General features: G+C 36.8%; 1 protein-coding gene across 9 annotated transcripts in view; it reads right to left on the bottom strand.

Moving 5' to 3' along the window:
* Positions 1-16,898, bottom strand: part of LOC131440477 (protein tolkin-like) — a 79,772-nt gene that overhangs the window by 43,812 nt on the left and 19,062 nt on the right. The gene's annotated exons all lie outside the window — the stretch shown is intronic.

Raw genomic sequence — 16,898 nt, 5'->3', positions numbered from 1 at the left:
TTTTGGCCAGATTTGTCAAGCTGTCATTACAGTAAAGTCGTTCAAGAATGGTATACAGAGAAAAGGGCCCAGTTTGCTCCGAAAAACCTTAACCCACCTAACTGCCCCCAGTTCCGGCCTATTGAGAAATACTGGGCAATCGTGAAGAGGAGACTCAAGGCAAAGGGAAAGGTTGTCAAAGATATCAATCAGATGACGACCTGGTGGAATAAGATAGCTAAAACAATGGACGAAGAAGGTGTGCGCCGCCTAATGAGCCGTGTTACAGGAAAAATTCGAGAATTCCTTCGAAACTGTGATGAAAAATTTTATCCGTATTTTTCCTTAAAAGTATGAAGAAAACGCTACATTTGTATGAAAAAGATCTTGAATTCAATAATAAATAGCTGAAATACAGGCAATTGTCTTTGTTCCAATTTTATTTGAAGCAAGCTTTATCACTCTGATTGGTCATTCAAAGAAAATGCGAAACTGTGAAAGCACGCGAATCTATGAACGAAGAGATTTTTTTGTTAATAGTTCAGTATTGCATAGAACATGTAGCAGCCCCAAAGCATGCATCACACGAAGCATTACAAAACGATTTGATGTTTTGGCTGGTTTACTTTGATCAAATGCAATTAGGTCACACGCACTTTTTGACGTGTGGCTCAAAAATTAAGCATGTTTGGGTAAAACCAAATTTGACATTTCTCTTCTCTAGTTCTGTGTACCAGATTTGATGCAGACTCGCTTGAGGGCGCCATGCTCGTAAAAAAGTATGTTGCTTGCGATTTGTTCGTGAAATGTGAGCTAGATATAAGAAAATATGATGTATTTGATAAACGCAATGCTTTGTCATGTTTGACAGAGAAACTGGAAAGTAACCCTGGGTAGTTTTCATGAAACTACTTCACACAAATCTCATCCATATACTAACAAAAGAAGTTACTATTGGATTGTGTATCAAGTTCGAAGATTATATGGCTGACATTTCCGATTCCGGTGGGCTGACTGATCGTAGAAATAATGTAACCAACAAACCGCACTTTTTTGTACGTTCGATTTCTCGAAGATGACTGAGTTGATTTCAACAAGCTTAAGCTCGTTTAAATGTTACTATTAGATTGTAGATAAAGTTCGAAGATCACATGCCTGACATATGGGGATATAGTGGCAGAAGTGATGTATCCGACGATCACACTATAATTTTTTCGCTCAATTTTCTCGAAGATGGAGGTACAGTTGATCATACATCGATCAAGTTCGAAGATCATATGACTAACACTTCCGGTTTTAGAGATATAGCCGTAGCCGACAAGTCTTGCTTTTTTATCGTACTTTTTCCAGATTTGACCAATGATCAAGTTCAAAAGTAATATTGCTAATACACTCGGTTTCTGGGATATTGCCAAACACTGACTTATAGATTATAACATACACGTTTTGGGCCAATCATTTTCCAAAGTTTTTAGTGATAATACAAAGATAATTAGTTCCCTTCACAGTTTTCCCCATCTGCTTTATCTTCGTTAACCATTGTATTTTCTACACTGAAAATAATTTGCATGCTAGCATCATGTGCAAAGCATTTGAACTATCACTAGGGTAACAGAGGTATTCTTGAAACTTCATATATTTTGGCCCACCTAACAAACTTTATGAATCTAATCGATGTTAAGCAACCCATGTTGCATCAATTTGAAGCTCATCACAATAAATTACTTATCGCAGAAGGGTTTTTCAAAGATATTACAACATTTGGTGGATAAAATACTTTGTTAACCTACTTGCTAAAATACCTTTGTTACCCTACTTATAATTCATGAAAATATACACTTAACTCATAAAATGTGTGTAAAAACTGTTGATATTTTGTGGAAATCATTCTATATTCATATGAAATGCACATCGAAACGATAAGATATATCGTTACCTCTAGATTCTATATAAATTTCATATGAATATCACATTGTTTTCCACATAGATTTCAATTGAAACACAGTTGATCCAATCAAGTGTTTTGCACATACATTTGTGCTGTACTCATTTCAACTAGAAAATGAATTGTTTAACACATGTAGTTCGATTCAATAGCAAAACATATCACATCCAAAGGAAAAGCACATCAAAGCTGAGTGAAAAATAATCTAATCTTGCATCTTCGTGAAATAGCACAATCTTAAAACAAATCGCTTTGGTCGTGTATTGAAATGAAAAAGCATTTTAAGTTGAAGTGCAATTTACATATGAATCGATCGTGCAAATTTTTATCAGTGTATTTCTAAGGAAAAAAAAATGCTACAGACACAAATGATCACCAAAAAAATAATTTTAAGACGGATATTTTTGAAACTCTCAGGGAATAAATAAACACATATTAGCTATAATTTTTCCAAAGTTAGATTATTCACTCTCCTCTTCTAAATGCCCATACTTTGTACGTAAAACTTGGTTTGGTTTAGAAATCTCGGTGCACCATGTTACTGTCCTAAACGTTTATCAATGTATTTGAAAATCAGAAAATAGCAGGAAGATTCTCCAAAGACTCCATCAACAGTTCGAACAAGCCCATGGGGCGGAACGTTGTAGTCTTTCTACATTTTTTTCAATTCTACTCTTCTTTCAATCTATTTTGAAATATTCGGTAAACTGTGTGAAGCTTCCATTCCAGGGTTTGGAATATTCATTCACCGGTGAATGAATATACCTTATGATAAAAAAAGAACCGGAATTTACTAAAAAAAGCAAAATTTCAATTTTTAATAAATTTCTTTATCTCGTCTTTAAACTACTCTCCTCCTGCGGCAATACATGCATGCCAACGCTTGATCCAATTTTCCATACAAGTTTTATAGGCCGCCTAGGGTATGGCCTTTAGTTCACGCAGCGAATTCTCTTGTATGGTCTCAAAACGCGTTCCACGCAATGGCAATTTGAGTCTGGGGAAGAGGAAAAAGTCACACGTGGCCATATCTGGAGAGTACGGTGCTTGGTTGATGATATTGGTTGAGTTTTTGGCCAAAAACTGCGACACAACCAACGCTATGTGAGCCGGCGCATTATCGTGGTGTAAAATCCATGAGTTTTCCTTCCATAAGTCTGACTTTTTTTGCGTTTCAAACCCAAAACATCAGTTAAAATGTGTTCGGCTGATCCATAAGAGATGCCCAACAACACAGCAATCTCTCTAATCGGTACAGAACTATTTTGCAACACGATTTGCTTCGCCGATTCAATGTTTTCTTCAGTAACAGCTGTTGTTGGGCGGCCAGGGATCTCATCATGATCCAAGCTTGTACGACCACCTTTGTAGCGTTTATACCACTCGTATGTCTGTGTTTTTCCTAGACTCGATTCATCAAAGGCCTTTTCTAACATTTTCAACGTTTCAGAACACTTAAATCCATTTGCAACACAAAATTTGATGCACGCACGTTGTTCCAAATTTTCATCCATTATAAAAATCGCCACACGAAAATTTTTCAACTTCTTTGTATAGACGCCAAACAAAAACTAATCGTACGATATGCGTCAAAATTTGACAGAATGTGTATAAAAGTGTTGCCAACGTTGAGAGAATAAAAGTTTACCGATTGGACAAGCGCGGGAATTTGAAAATGAAAATTCCGGTTCTTTTTTGTTCATAAGGTATAGTTTCCATTGCATTGTGAGCGAACAATTCCACCGCTCACAAAGAGGATGCCTTTCCAGCCAAAAAGAACCACACAAACATAACGCTAGTGGAAGCAAATATATTCAACATATGCACAGATGGTACAGTGTTCTGGTATTAGAGTCTTCAAGCAGCACACTAGCCGTGAATATAATTTTCTCTTTCGTGGTCAGAACGTCGTTCTACTATCTTCACGGGATTAGAAAGTGATGAAGATTATATATTCAGTTTTGCTAACAGACTGATGACTGGCTCTCCGAATGCGAACGACTGTTAATGATGACTTTATACCACGAAAACTGTTGCATATCACTTTTTTAATTAGTGTCAAGTTAATAGAGGGTAAGAATTCTTAGTTAGGGCTGTCCATAAAAGACGTCACACTTTTTTTGACGATTTTTGACTCCCCATCCCCCTTTGTCACAAATTGTCACAGAAGCAAAGACCCCCCACCCCCCCTATGTCACATGTCACGAATTCAAAATAAATAAAATTCATCTCAATACATTCTCAATATGTATGACAAACCATACAAATATGAGGCAAAAATCGATTTATTACATGCTGTCATTAGATTAAAAAATATCACTGAAACTACACAAACATCAAAATTATTTTATTAATATCAATTATATAAATTAACAAAAGTATTTGGTTGGAATTGATGAAACATTTAAATAATCTGTTTTATTCCTTCTAGGGGTACACAGATATATTATTGTTTTAGGTAAAGAATAATATTTCCTTAGTGTAGCATACAGGGCTGAGAAAATAAAACCTCATCAAAACGAGAACACTGCCGGAGAATCTTTTCATGATCAGTTGATCAGTGAATTTTAAATTACATCGATCAATATCGGTACTGATCTTCCGTCACATAATGGGTAGTGATTTTGAACTAAAATGATTCTTGATTTATGTAAGTTCAATCATTGGATGATTCGATAAGCTTTGATGTTGGTGGAGGAAAATCACATATGATCAAGATAATACATGACATGATCTACGTCTGAAATCGTTGATCTCCCGCCCTTCTTCAAATGGAGTACAATTGAATAAACTGCATCAGAACCAGATAAGAGAAATTCTTATGATATACTATTATTAATGCTAGAAAATAAAATTACTGAAAAAATTGTCAGTGCATAACTTAAGTCAAACCGTTTGAAGCTAATTTACTCGCTCCTCCGTGCACTTTTGCTGATCACTACAGAAATGATTTCCTGCATCACTCATTTTCGAATTTACAAGAAGAAGCTTTTACATTAACAAATACACGTTTTCCTATAGAATGTAAACGTTTATTGTGGAGATTTTTTCAGGAAATAGGGCAAAGCAGTAATATAATTAGATATTTCAAAAATGCGTTCATTGAGAATATTGGACGTCACATTCCAAAAACCTCCCACCCTCCCCCCTGTCACAAAAGGTCACGTTTTATGAAACACCCCCCTCCCCCTTGAGGCGTGACGTCTTTTATGGACAGCCCCTTATACTTGAATAGTATAAACAGAAGTAGCAGGAGCGCAGCATAAGCAATGGCGATCTGGTGATCTCTGCATATACTGCATACCAACAAACGCTTCGTTTGCTGGCTGTTAAAGAGAAACTAGCTCCAACACTCTTGTTACTTTTGTAAATCAAATTCCTGTTGAATAGCGCTTAATTGGGTTTAATCGAAGTAGTGCATGATAATTAATCAATCAGTAGGATAAAAATAGTCTTTTAATCAGTATTCCGCATTGAACATTTTCTCATTGAATTTCCATTCGCTATAAGCTCTGAGAGCTGTGAAAAACACATGTCCCCATTACAGCAAAACCTTTATTCTAATAAATGCTCTAACGGTAGCAGTGCACACAAAATGAATTCTGCATAAACAAATGTGAATCGCGTTCAGACCTCGAAGAAACATTCGACAGTTAAGAGTCAGTCATCAGTCTGTGAAAATAGTTTGTTTGATATGAATTTGTTTGTACAATCATCTTCACTGCTTCGTTTATCCAAACCCTGTTCCATTCCAATGAGAAATCGGATCCCATAATTCAAGAGCCACAATCTACACTAGGAGTGGATTACTCATCGCTGGCTCGTTTTTGACTAACTACTAAATGTACGTCTATGCAAGAATCGAATAAGTCCTACTTAGTTCGAAAAATCCCTTAAGTATTTTTGAACACAAAAACCGCATAAACCGGAATGCAAAAATAGTTTTAAAACATATCTTTTGGCAACAATGGGTAAAAAAAAGTTTAATGCAGAAACCGAATAAAACTTTGCTGTTTCTTCCGAAACAAATGTTTGTATCCGGTTATTGCATTCAAAGTGTTTTTACCGACTGTCGCTGTTGAACGCAACCTGGATCTGTCCGCCCGTAACAATTAAGGAAACCATGCTTCGATTGCAGCGGTAATCAGCAAAAAATCGTTTTCATTGTGTTTTTGCATTCAATGTATATGTAAATCATGATGATACTGGTCTTATTCGAGCATTAAGTAAGAAAATGCCGGTCGTTACTATTTATTGCAAGTGTAGTTTTCCTTTTTTATCTCTATATGTCTAGATATGTATTAGTCAGTATAAGACAAATACGTAAATCTCTCAAATAGCAGCATAATTTTTTGGAAAAAAATATTACACCGCTAGTTGGAAGCATGATGAAAGAAGAAGGATATGCAGCAAATGTATATGGTCAAGAAGTAAGGCATGAGAACATATTGGTACTTGAATTCGGAAAGGATATAATTTTGCTACGACCCGATCTACGATGGTGGCTATATTACAGACTCTAGTGTTCGCCTATATAGCATGGCATCGAGACAACTTCAAAGTGATTTATCATTTTATGAAGCATCCATGTTTGCAGCTAAGATCAGCTGGCAAGACCAGTTGGATGTAAAATATATAAGTTTGGATTCTATGAACTTCCATATGGGTTCCGGTTAGAGAAACTGGAATCGATAGCAGCGGATAAGTTCAGGTTACAAGTACCAATGATAATTTGAAACCAATAGTAAAGTAAAATGATTAATTTTTAAACAAAAACAAACAAAGCTTGTTTTCATATGAATAAAAACGAAAAAAGGAGGTGAGAAAAAAAAATAAGGAAGAAGTAATAAGGAATACAAATTAAAACATAAGAATGTGATTCATGTTTAGTTTTTGCTAAAAATTTGGCAATTCTTTTTGTTCAAGAGGCTACTGATAAAGGCACACACTTAAATTTTATTGCTGAATCTCGGCAGAAAATGCAAAGGTTTGCACAGCCGAGTGCGTTTCGGCAAAATGTATAATTACTGAGAATCTAGACAATCAAAAATTTGTTAACTGTCAATTATTGCCGAACTTATCAGCAAAAACAAAAGCGATTCGGATTGAATCATGAATTGCCGAGTCATCAGTAATCCAATATAAAAAAAATTTCTTTATTATTTCTTTAAATAATTATCACAAAAGCTAAGAAGGTTGTGGAAAGGGGTTGTTTTATTACTGTTGAATTTAATTCTGCATGCAAAAAAGAAAAGTAAACAAGGGGTGGAAATAAACAAATTTTTTGATTCACGGTAAATAAAATAATATTACAATGAATTTTGAAACGAATGAGTTTTGATAAGATAAAGTTTGGTTTTACTTAGAATTTAAAAAGATCTTCAATCTCATTTCCCACAATTTAAAACATAATCGCAATTTTAGTTTAGTTACCCAATTTTTTAATCCAAGGTGTATAGTTTTTTGATTCACAATCAGAAATCTTGATTCACATTTTCATGCACAAAATGGGCTTATTTCCACCTCTGAAGCAAACCCAAGAAAACATCACGGCTAAAGACAATTATTTCAATTGTTCCCAAACGCCTCTATCTGGAAATAAGCAGATATTTGTAAATATATATAAAAAGTAAATAGTTTTTTATTTCACTTATCTTTTTACGAAATATACGAATCTTTATGATTCATCCAATTTATACGTTTTTCAGCTCCACAAGCAATGGCGACAAGAGACATTAGGTGACAGATATCTCACCGAGTTTCAGTTAAAGCTAACTCGCTATTCGAAATCTTGGTAAACAGATTTGTTGATTTGTATTTGTTGGTATATTTGTTGTTTACCGACGAGGTTAGCACAATATTATGCGAAACTTCGGAAAAAAACGGAAACTTTACCGAATTTTGGAAAAGTGCATGTGGGATGCTGACCAATCAGAAAAATGTCGTGTTACCGATCGAGTTTGGCATTTCAATATGCCGAGCTCGAGAATCTGTTTTAAGTGTGTATTGCCCATAGAACTGAAATGTTACTGCATTGTCAAAAACAAAATAAAGAAAAAAAAACCTAGTGGTGTAGCCTAGCCTTTCTCATATCAATCATACAATCATATATAATACTATGGTATTCTTCATAATAATTTTCTTTGATTCTTAAAAAAATAACCAAAATCGGTTTGTTTGCCGTCTACTGATGAAAACTATCAATTGGAGAAGATTTGAGGTCGATTTAGAAATTTTTTGAAGGTTTTTCGCCCTTTTCAGTGATGGTATAAAATTTTTAACACACTTCACCCTATATTTCAGGGTCCGAAAAACAGATTCGGATGAAATTCAGTTTGTGAAAATCGGTCTAGCCATCTTCGAAAAAAGTTGGTGCACTTGTTTTCACATTTTTTGCACATTTTCCCCCTTAATTCCGGAACCGGAACTCGGATCTATATAATATTCAGGAATTTTATATGAAACCACAAGACCTTTAATTTGAATTTAAGTTTGTGAAAATCGGTTTAGCCATCTCCGAGAAAAGTTAGTGCAAAAAAACGTTACATACACAAATACGCACATACACACACACACAAAGTTTGCGTACTCGACGAACTGAGTCGAATGGTATATGACACTCGATCCTCCGGGCCTCGGTTCGAAAGTCGATTTTCACAGTGATTGCACAACCTTTCTATATGAGAAAGGCAAAAAAGCAATTTTGTCTGGTGCACAAATCAATTGAAAATTGCTTTGAATCAATTTTAGCTACTTTCTACACACCATTCGAATATCCCTTGCAACAAGTTATATGAAGTGTTTTATTGATACCACTAGCCTTAATCTTTTTAGACAATTTAATGACATAACCACTTACCCACATGTAAGAAAATTGTAACAAAAATGTTCTTTGCGATTAAACTTCTACAAGCAAGAACGTTTATTGTGAAAAATGGCTTGAGTCAATTCGGTCAATATTACTTTCTGTAACAAAATGAATCTATATGAGCCTACGTGTGATTTATGGATGTTACATGTGCGTAGAAAGCCAGCTTAGAGAATTAAACCATATTTACTTGGTGATATATGTGACTAAAAACATGTGCATCCTCCACTTCTGTGGCCGCTCTAAAGAAGAGAGCCGGATATGGTTGGAATCAGCATGCAAACTGTATGTATGAATATTTATTTGGAATTTCCATGCAAGCATATTTTGTGGGTTTGGTTCATAATTGGGAAGCGGAACCTAGGAAAGGACGTGTCTTCGGAGGCATGTGGAGTTTTTCTGTTTAGTGTTATTTGTGTAATTAATTTCCTTTTCTTATTTGTGGCCGGTTTTATTTCCTGCTAAAAATCTTGCTACATGAAGCTGGTAATCTCGCTCACAAAAAAGTCGTTAACCATCGTCCCTACTTTGTCCCGCATTCTTCTAACAAATAAATGAATAAATGAAATCCGAAAATAGTAACCCGTAGAGAAACTATCCCAAATCGATTAAACATATTTCCTAAAAGATTCTCTATGTTTATCAACAATCTCCTAATCATCAGAAGTACGGGCCAAATGTATGTTGGATATAGCTTTCTTACATATTTTCATCTGTTTTTTATTATGTCGTAAGAATCGTCAATGTTTGTGTTGAAGAATTCTCTTGATTTCGTCCCGAGTTGATGGCTCAATCTGTAGAGCGCTATTTTCAATTTTCGTTATTTTGAGCCCCGACCTGGAAGGATTCTTAGTGTCAGTAACATCGCAGTACTAGCCATGCAATGAATCGGCTGTGAAGTCTGTTGAAACAGAAAGGCCAAATTCCACAAAAGAAATGTAATGCTAAGACTTTGCTATTTAACGGGACACTTGAGCCAATTACTTCTGATTTCAGATATTTCTAATAATGATATGTGTTATTGACTAGACGAAATCTTCATATAGAGTAGCGGACATTCTTTACAATGATAATAGGGTAAATAACAATTTATATTTGAATTTTACAGTTTTTAGGACTTCTATTCAATTCATAGAAAAATCATATCAGGAATCAGAACTAATTGGCTCAAATCGCACGTTTCTTTGGATATTTGTAGATTTGTGCCTAGCCGTGGTTTCTCATCATTTTTCAGATGGAAACGGAAGGAAAAAAAGAACTGTGGAGTGCGAAAACAGCACCTAACAAAAATAATCGTTCTGCATCCTCGAAAGGATGCTGAATGATCTGCAGGATCCAAAATGAACAGTTAATGAACTAAGAGATTTTACAAAAATGACACCATTCTGCACTCCCGGGAGAAGTCAGAACGCTTCACAATATGTATGAGCAGAAGTAAAGAATGGTAAAACCTTTTTAGGTCAATGCAGAAAGGATATACTCACAGGTGGAACGATGAACTCCTCTGATATTCACCACATTGGGTGAGAAACGATAGAATACCCTTCAATTTTAGCTCCCCAAGCACAGATTCAATTAAGTATGGAGAACCAAAAACCCGGATACGTAATTGCATCAATGCAGGGCAGTTACATATCAGATGATATGAAGTCAGAGCTCTGACCAGAATACTGCATTGATACTTGGAAAAATGCAGCAGACATTTTGACATTTTCAGATTGAAATCTGGTAAAAATGTTTTTGTCTGAGCGCAAGTTTGCAAGCTGCGTCAGTATCTGGCATGTTTGGATGCAGCCCAAGAACGAATCTTGTGCTTTATTGAACTAGTTGACAGTGGTCAAGATGGTTCAGAACCAACAAAATCATTCGTTGCACCAGCTCTAGCCAACTCATCAGGCCATTCATTTCCACTAATACCAGAATGGCCGGGTACCCATAAGAAGTAAACAGCATTTGAAATGCTGAGGTCTTCAATTTGAGTTCGACATGCGATCACTAGATTCGACCGTGAGTCATTCGAACAGAGTGCTTTTAAGCCTGACAGTCGGAACAAAAATAAATTCGTTTACCACAGATCCTCTGCTGAAGTGCCGATTGAACTTTACACAGAATTGCGTAGATTTCTGCTTGGAACACAGTACAGTATCTACCAAGTGGATGAGACTGCTTTAGCCTCATTTCACAACAGTAGACACCAGAACGACTATTGAACAGAGAACCGTCCGTATAACAAACTATGTGTTCATCAAGTTGTTGTTCCAGACAACCAGTCAACGATTCCTCACGAAGAGGATAGCTCACATTGAATGTTTTGAAAGGAAAACTGCATGTGAGAGTTAGGTCACTAGGAGCGAGTAAATACTCATCCCACGTAACCATTTGAGACCGCAAGCGAGTGTGGCTGGTAGCATAATCTAATGGGTTACTGTTCCAAAGCCCTGCAACCTTAAGACGGTATGCACAAGATAATGCTTCTTGTTTTAGGAACACATGTAGTGGTTTAATGCACAGTAGCGCCTCTAGAGCAGCAGTAGAAGTTGTCGTGAATGCTCCTGTCATCGCCATTAGGACCATTCTTTTGGAGATGATTTAGCTTTGCCTGAACTTCTCCTTTCTGCCACCATACAAGACATCCATATGCTAAAATTTGTTGTGTAGATCCAATGAATGTATCTGGGTTTGAGTCCCCATGATTTTCCAAAAGCTCGTCTGCATTGCCTCTTTTAATACTGAAGTCAATGTGAGCAAACCAATTCAGTTTTGAATCAAACCTCTGAACCGACGAACTGTAACGGACGAGCTCCTCTGATTATCCTACGATGAGTGAAAAGCACCATTGATGTTTGCCCGGATTTACAGGTAATCCAACCTGACAACAACACTGCTCAACAGATCGCAGGACTTGCTACATTAAATTAAACCTGTTTTAATCCACCTAGTGGTGTAATGATGCCTTTCTCATATTACTCATAACATCAAAAATATTACTGTGGAATTCGCAAAAACAATTGTTTATTGAATAGAAATAGGAAAATTTGTTCGGACTTTAACAAACTTTACAAATCCTGTTTACCCTGTAGTTCCGGAACCGGAAGTAGTATCCACAACAAATTTAGGAATTCCGTATAAAACTCTAAGACTTTTCTTTTGAACCTATATGTTGAAGGAAAATGAGTGAGACCCTTTTGCAGTTTTTAATCAAACTGCATCAGAACAGTTTTGAACCTAGTTAAACCTAGACTTACTATCTCATGCTCTATTTCGGTTAAATCAATTAAACGAAATCTAACAAACGAAGCTAACCTGCGTTTCTGTTACTTCTTCATGTGTAAGTCAACAGCATAAATCAGCAGCATAAAACAAGTAATAGGATTATTACTTTTATTATTATTATTGACATCATTATACTACCGGCACGGTATTACTGCACTACCGGATGTGAAAATTTCATATTTTTTCAAATATTTAGAATTCAATGACATTCGTTTATTCTTCCGGTCGTACTGATCATAAAATAGCTATAATTTTTATCAAACGCAGCACCGTCTTTTATAAATATTACACACTAGTAGCAGACATCCGTAACCGTTTCGATTTTTTCATAGCGTGTACGAAATAGAACAAAGCACGCATCATTTGTTTTGTGTTTTCTTCTTCTTCCGATGTGGTAAAGCTTGCTTCAGATAGAGTTGGAACAAAGACAATTCTCTGTAGTTCAGTTATTTATTATTTAATTCAAGATCTTTTTTTATACAAATGTAGCGTTTTCCTCATACTTTTAAGAAAAAAATACGGATAAAATTATTTGTCACGGTTTCCAAGGAATTCTCGAATTTTTCCTGTAACACGGCTCGTTAGGCGGCGCACACCTTCTTCGTCCATCCTTCTATCTATCTTATTCCACCAGGTCGTCATCTGATTGATGTCTTTGACAACCTTTCCCTTTTTCTTGAGTCTCCTCTTCATGATTTCCCAGTATTTCTCAATAGGGCGGAACTGGGGGCAATTGGGTGGGTTAAGGTTTTTCGGAACAAACTGGACCCCTTTCTCTGCATACCATCCTTGAACAACTTTGCTGTAATGACAGCTTGCCAAATCTGGCCAAAACATTACGGGATGGTCGTGGGTTTGAATGAACGGTAAAATTCGTTTTTGGAGACACTCTTTCTGGTATAGTTCCGATGTCATTGTCATATTTGTAACGAAAACTTTCGTTTTTTTGCCACAGCTGCAAAGCCCTGCCAAATCATAAATTTTCTTGCAAATTTGTTGGCAAAAACAAATTTAAATTTGGCTGGAACATCCCCCCGAGCCGTTGCCAAGTGAAATTTTTGACCTGGGATTTGCCCAAAGTCAGCCTTGACATAGGTTCCCTCGTCCATCAGAAGACACCCGTCGAACTTGGTCAACACCTGGTCATATAGTTTTCGAGCACGAATTTTGACCACACTATTCAGTTTTATGGTACGATTTGGCTGTTTGCTAGCTCGATACGACTTGATTCCATCCCGGAGTCGAGTTCTACTCACGGTACTATGGGCAGCACTTAATTTTCTTGCCAAATCACGGTCCGACAGATTAGGATTCCTCTTAATCGTGTTCAAAATCTTACCACGCAGTTTCCGGTCGACAGTTCCACTCCGACGATTGGCTTGAGGCTTCCGAATCGTCGTCAATGTTTCCTTATACCGTTTGATAACGCGCCATACGGTATTTCTGGGCAATTTCAGCTGTTTAGCTAGCCTAGATGCAGACCACAATGGATTTTCCAAATAACTGTGCACAATTTTCTCCCTTCTTTCGGCTTCCATGTTGATTGTTTACAAAGTACAGTCGATGTTCGGGATGTCAAAAATCATACGTGAAGATGACAAAATTCCCGACACGTGGGCGCCAAGAACTTCCAAATCCGTTCACCAGGAGCGCCACAATATGAGCAAAAGTTTGTTCCAATTCTAAATGAAGCAAGCTTCACTTATTGTCATTCTATATGGCGATCTGAAAACTTTGACACTCATCGCCCTGTAACTGCGGAACCGGAAGCCGGATCTGGATGAAATTTCACAGTAGCTTTAAAGATAATATGAGCTTTAATTCAAATCAAGTATGTGAAAATCGGTTCAAGCATCGCAGAGAAATCGAAATGAGTTCTGCACCACTTCCGATGCTTCCGGAACAGGAAAAAGGGGGGGGGGGGGGGTCAGTAGTGCCGAGTTAAGATTTCATGCCCACAAACTAACAAGGTCTGCAAACTAGAAGAATTTATTAGACAGTTTTATGGGATTTGTACCTGTTTTTGACCATCGTTTGTGAAAAAATACTAATGAAATTGGTAATTTTCACTTATCAAGGTTTAGTTCCGGAACCGAAAGTCGGATCTGGATAAAATATTCTAGAATTTTTTAGATAACTATGAGACTTTTCATTTGAATCTTAGTTTGTGAAAATCGGTTTAGCTGTTTCAGAGAAAATTGGATGCAAACTTTTTCTCTAATTTTCATATATTACCATGTAACTCCGGAACCGGAAGTCAGATCCAAATGAAATTCAATAGCAGGCTGTGGAACCATAAGACATTTTATTTGAATCTTAGTTTGTGAAAATCGGTTCAGCCATTTCTGAAAAAAGTGAGTGCAATTTTTTTTTCATTTTTTGGTGCATATCATCCTATATCTCCAGAACCGGAAGTCGGATCGAGATGAAATTTAATAGCAGGCTATGGGACCTTGACACCTTTCATTTGAGTTTTAGTTTGTGAAAATCGGTTCAGCCATTTCCGCGAAAAATGAGTGCATATTTTTGTTACACAAACACACACACACACACACACACACACACACACACACCTACACCCCCACACACACACACACACACACACACACACACACACACACACACACACACACACACACACACACACACACACACACACACACACACACCTACACACACCCACACACACACACACACACACACACACAGAGAGAGAGAGAGAGAGAGAGAGAGAGAGAGAGAGAGAGAGAGAGAGAGAGAGAGAGAGAGAGAGAGAGAGAGAGAGAGAGAGAGAGAGAGAGAGAGCTGAGTCGAATGGTATATGACAAAAATCGGTTTTCACAGTGATTGCATAGCATTCCTATAACATATAAGAAAGGCAAAAAGAGTGTTAATGCTAATGCCGGTCATCAATATATGATAGACCTCAGCAAACCGTAGGTCGGGAGTACAAGGTCATTAAATTTCTTAACAAACCATCAGTAACTAGATTCCATAAAAGTGGGGATAGTAAACCAACTTGAGGACACCCACAGACATTCAGCTTCCTAATCTCTGCTTACCGTAGCGATGAGCAAAGAAATCGATTGCTAAGCATTGCATGACCAAGGGCTGCTTCCAGAATTGAATTCAAAAGTCACGTTATCAAATCACCTTGAATATCTAGGAAAATTCCCATCAAGATTGATTTTGTGAGAAAGTCTTTTCAATGTTGTTGTCAACATCATATAACAGGGATGTAATGGACTTACCACAGTGATATGCATGTTGCATTTCATGTAGCGGATGTACGCCTAAACTAACATCCCTGATATAGTGAACGACTATACGTTCCACTGTTTTAAGAAAAAAATAGCTAAGACTGATAGGCCTGAAACTCTTTGCTTCCTCATAAGTGTCGCTACCGCTTCTGGGAATAAATTTGACAATTATTCGTAATAGCTCTTGGAGTATATCCTGTCGCAAGACAAGAAGAAAGTTTTTTTTCAAAACATGCTTGAAATGTTCATACCGTTCCAGCAGTAGCACTGGAAAAACTCCTTTCTAGGAGACTTGTACGGAGCAAAATTCTCACCTGCTCATTTAACCGATTCAATCATCATTATTCTTCGAACATGTGCCCAAAAATCGTAACTATCCGAAATAGTCTCAGGAACAGCTGTCGGTGATGGCTTCGATTTCGAAAGTAACCTATTTAAGCTGCCGTTGTTGAGATTAGAGACATTTGTGCAAAGGTTTTTCCAACAACTTCGCTCAGACTTATGTCCAATCACTACACGTTAGATGCACATCTCCTTCGAATTGGACTTTCCGAGACTAATCATTGTGCTTGTGGCGAAGGTTACCGCGATATTGATCATGTTGTTTGGGCATGCGTGGAGTATCGTGATCTCAGATCTCAACTAATAAATTCCTTGCGTACCCAAGGTAGACTATCCAATGTCCCAGTTCGCGACATTCTTGCTTCCATACCAGAAACTTCTTCATCATTTCATTAAGACCATTGGAGTTTCAATTTAATAATTGACCCTTTTAAGACTTGGTTTTGACTCCAACGGAGTCTATTAGTTCAACCAATAGCTTAATTTGAATAGAAATGATGCACTGATACAAACAAACTCGAAATAGTTTATGAAATTATCAACAAAATGTATAAAAATGACAGCTTATTTTTCATAGCAGGTATACTATGGCGAAGAAAAACTTATGTAAACTGCCGCAAAACCCTTTGTTCATTAATGTCGTTTTCGCTTGATGCCGAACCTAGCCCAGTTTCCACTCTAACTGCTGTCAAACCGTTTGTTTGAAGTCAGTTTCGAACCTAGTCTCAACGTTGTTGAATTGAAAATTGAGTCAGTTTCGAACCTGGTTTTTAAATCAGTTTTACTCAAACCCCCGTTGCTAAGTGCGAAATCAACACAGTTTCGTGAAAAGTGTTTGTTTGATGAAACTACCTTGGGTCAGTTTCAGTTTTCTCATGCGAAAACGGCATAACTTTAATTGAGAACCTGTCCTTAAATTGAATTAAAAAAAATTCACAAATCTAAAAAAGCATGCTTTGATGATTAATTAATGTCGTTTTCGCTTGAGAAAACTGAAACTGACCCAGGGTAGTTTCATCAAACAAACACTTTTCACGAAACTGTTTTGATTTCGCTCTTAGCAACGAGGGTTTGAGCAAACCTGACATAAAAACCAGGTTTGACTCGATTTTCAGTTCAACAACGTTGAAATTAGGTTCGAAACTGGCTTCAAACAAACGGTTTGACATCAGTTAGAGTGGAAACTGGGTTAGGTTTGGCATCAAGCGAAAACGACAATAAATTAAATCGA

Source organism: Malaya genurostris, chromosome 1, assembly GCF_030247185.1.
Source record: "Malaya genurostris strain Urasoe2022 chromosome 1, Malgen_1.1, whole genome shotgun sequence".
In the NCBI taxonomy this organism is placed as follows: domain Eukaryota; kingdom Metazoa; phylum Arthropoda; class Insecta; order Diptera; family Culicidae; genus Malaya; species Malaya genurostris.
The sequence above is the reverse complement of the archived record's forward strand: the minus strand, read 5'-3'. Positions and strand labels throughout refer to the sequence as shown.